The sequence below is a fragment of the Lactuca serriola genome, chromosome 3 (genome assembly GCF_051521515.1).
Source record: "Lactuca serriola cultivar US96UC23 chromosome 3, Lser_US96UC23_V15, whole genome shotgun sequence".
NCBI classification, from domain to species: Eukaryota; Viridiplantae; Streptophyta; class Magnoliopsida; order Asterales; family Asteraceae; genus Lactuca; species Lactuca serriola.
In genome coordinates, this window is record NC_136410.1 from 139,290,917 (window position 1) to 139,294,020 (window position 3,104).

The following is a 3,104-nucleotide window of genomic DNA, read 5'->3' on the forward strand; positions in this document are numbered from 1 at the left end:
AGTAGTAAATAGAATAATTAATAACACCGTTCCCTGTGATCGACAACTAACTTACCAAACTATTCTATAATTCGAGTAGATACACTGCCTAGGTGCATTTTAGTTAGTTAGTTACTTAGGTTATAAATTATAAAATTAGTGGGTACTATCGTGCACATCAAGTTTTTGGCGCCGTTGCCGGGGAACGACTTAGTTTATTATTTATTTATTTGCTTTAGGTTAATCGATCCTTTTTGTCGGATAAAACCTGCAAAAAGTTAATTTTCCAACAAAGTTTTTATTAGTATTAGTTTTTTTTTCTGTTCATTCAGTTTTCACGACATGAATTTAGCATTTATCAGTTTTTATTCATTTGTTTTTAGTTTCTAGGAAGGTTTGATTTTTTTTTTCTGATTACAGAACTCACGACGTGAGTTTATAGACTCACGGCGTGAGAACCGTGATTTTTATCTTTCTTTAGTTTTTAGTTTATTTTAGTTCGTTTTTACATTGATATTTTGTTTAGTCTGCAGGAGTTCTTGACCAGAGGCTTAGACACACCTTTGGTACCACCACTTGAAGATTCGGAGTCAGCCCTTCACAAAAACAAGAATAAGAACGCGAAGGAAGATCACACGCCAAAGAAGACGCCATTGCAAGAACTAAAATCATCTTTTTCAAGGAAGTCGGGGAAGAAGACAGGAGAGTCAAGTTCAACCCCAAAGGATAAAGACAAACTTGAAGAATTTGGTCAAATTTCTAACCTACACGAATCAGAATACGAGTCAGAACCAGAATTTGAAATATTTGCGAGTGAGCCCGAAGACAAGCTAGAGGACGAAATGGCAAACATTGAGGAGATGTCCATGGGAGCTTACAAGAAGCGGATCCGAGAGGATGTGGGTCTCGATTTAGTCCAACCTGCAATACCTGCCACTGCCACATTCGAGTTGAAGAGGCACATCTTTACTGCACTGAAGGATATCCCATTTCATGGGAAGGATCAAGAGGATGCTTTTAAGCATCTTGATGAAGTCAATGACATTGCGGATTACTTCAATATCCCAAATGTCAATAGAAACACCTTCTTGCTTAGGATGCATCCCATTACTTTTAAGGGAGCTGCTAAAGAGTGGTTAAAAACACTTGCACCAGGTACGATCACCACTTGGGCTCAAATGCATGAGTAGTTTCTTGACCAATTTTGCCCACCATCCAAGATAGCTAAACTCAAGAAGGCAATAGCCAACTTTGAACAACAGCCGGGGGAGTCATTATACGAAGCATGGGAGCGTTACAAAGGCTTGCTCAAAATTTTCCCTCAACATGATCTTAATGTTCAACAAGAGATGTCAATCTTCTATGATGGGGTCAACGTTATGACAAGGCAACTCCTTGATTCTGAAGGACCTTTGACAAAGAAAAATCCAAGGGAGGTCAAGGAGCTGATTGAAGAATTCGCGAAGCACTCTCGTGAGTACCACAACCCTAGGCAAGATGGAATCAAAGGCAGTGGAGGTGCACAAACTGAAGAAATAGCAGCTATGATGGCTATGCTGAATAATATGGACTGGAGGTTAACACTAATGGACCATTCAATTCATGTTATAAGAGTTGGTTGCGAGCGGTGTAATGGTCCACACTTGACCAAGGACTGCAATTTGGATGAGTTTGGGAATAGAAAGGCTCAAGTATGCTACTCGAGTGGGGACAAGTACAATGAAGACTGGAGGAAACCGAAGAAAGAATGGCTGCCATATGAAGAATATAAGAAGCAAAAGGAAGAGAAGTATAGGCAAACAAGCCGAGGCTTCTACCAAAAGGAGCAACCACAAGCTGAGAAAAAACCCGATCTAGAAACCATGTTAGTTAAGTTTATGGAGGCTTCAGAAAGGAGAAGCGAGGCTACTGATTCTGCTATTGATGAATAAAGAACTTTGATAAAGAATCATCACGCAATGATGGTAGAACAGCAGGCTCTAATAAAAAATCAACAAGCCTCCATCAATAATCTTGAAGTGCAACTTGGTCAACTAACCACTTTGGTTCATGAGAAGCTTTCCCTAAAAAATCCAGAAAAGAAGACCCAATCTCATGTAATGGCCATAGATACTGAACAAGAGACCATCTCTGAGTTCCTAGAAGCATTAGAAGAGGAGCCACCACAGCCCGATCAAAAGCCAAAGAAGCCAAAGCTCAAAAATAAAGAAGCTGCTAGAACACCCAGTTCACGACGTGAGCCCACTATGCTCATGTTGTGGGCTCTGTCTGAATAGAAAAATTTTGTCTTTGTTCCAGCATATCAACCACCTTTGTCGTTTCCTTCCCGAGTTGCCCTTAGTCCACTAGAAAGAGAGCATATAGAGTTTATTAAACACATGAAGCGTATCCTGATTAATACTCCTTTTGTCGAGTTGTTATAAAAAATTCCCGGATATGAAAATATTTTACAGGACTTGCTGACGTGAGCAAAGTTCAAGGGCTGTATTAGGAGACATACCTAAGAAGATGGGGGATCTTGGACGACTCACTCTTCCATGTGAGTTTGGGAACAACATGAAGGTTTATGCTTTAGCCGATTCTGGGGCTAACATAAATTTGATGCCTTATTCATTTTATCAGAAGTTGAAGGCTACAAGAAGGACTATTAACATGGCAAACCGTTTAGTGACACAGCCTCGGGGCATTCTGGAAGATATTTTAGTAAAAATTGGGAAATTCGTTTTTCCAATAGAGTTTTTGGTATTAGACATGAAAGAAGATCCCAATGTACCAATTATTCTTGGTCGCCCGCTACTAAACACTGTTGGAGCTCTTGTTGATATTCGGGAGTCTAAGCTCACCTTGAGGGTTGGTAATGAAAAGGAAATTTTGGGAATGGAAGATGGATTTCAAGGGAATCATGCTCAAGAAGAGGTGTTCAACATTGATGAATACAATGAACTCGAAGAATTAGAGAAGCTCATGGAAGAAGAGATCAAGACAAGTTCATCAAGTCAAAAGAACAAAACCAAGAGCATCTGTTCCGTATTTAGTTGAAGTCATTACCTACACGAGTCCAATTTCTTGGGTGAGCAAGGAAGATGATGAGACCACGAGTGATGAAGAGGAGGTTACTTCAAAAG

General features: G+C 39.9%; 1 non-coding gene across 1 annotated transcript; it reads right to left on the bottom strand.

The window, feature by feature from the left end:
* Positions 1-1,205: 1,205 nt before the first annotated feature.
* LOC145096603 (small nucleolar RNA R71) lies at positions 1,206-1,312 on the bottom strand. The gene has a single exon (XR_013703979.1). It is a non-coding gene; the product is annotated as a small nucleolar RNA R71 (small nucleolar RNA).
* Positions 1,313-3,104: the final 1,792 nt, after the last annotated feature.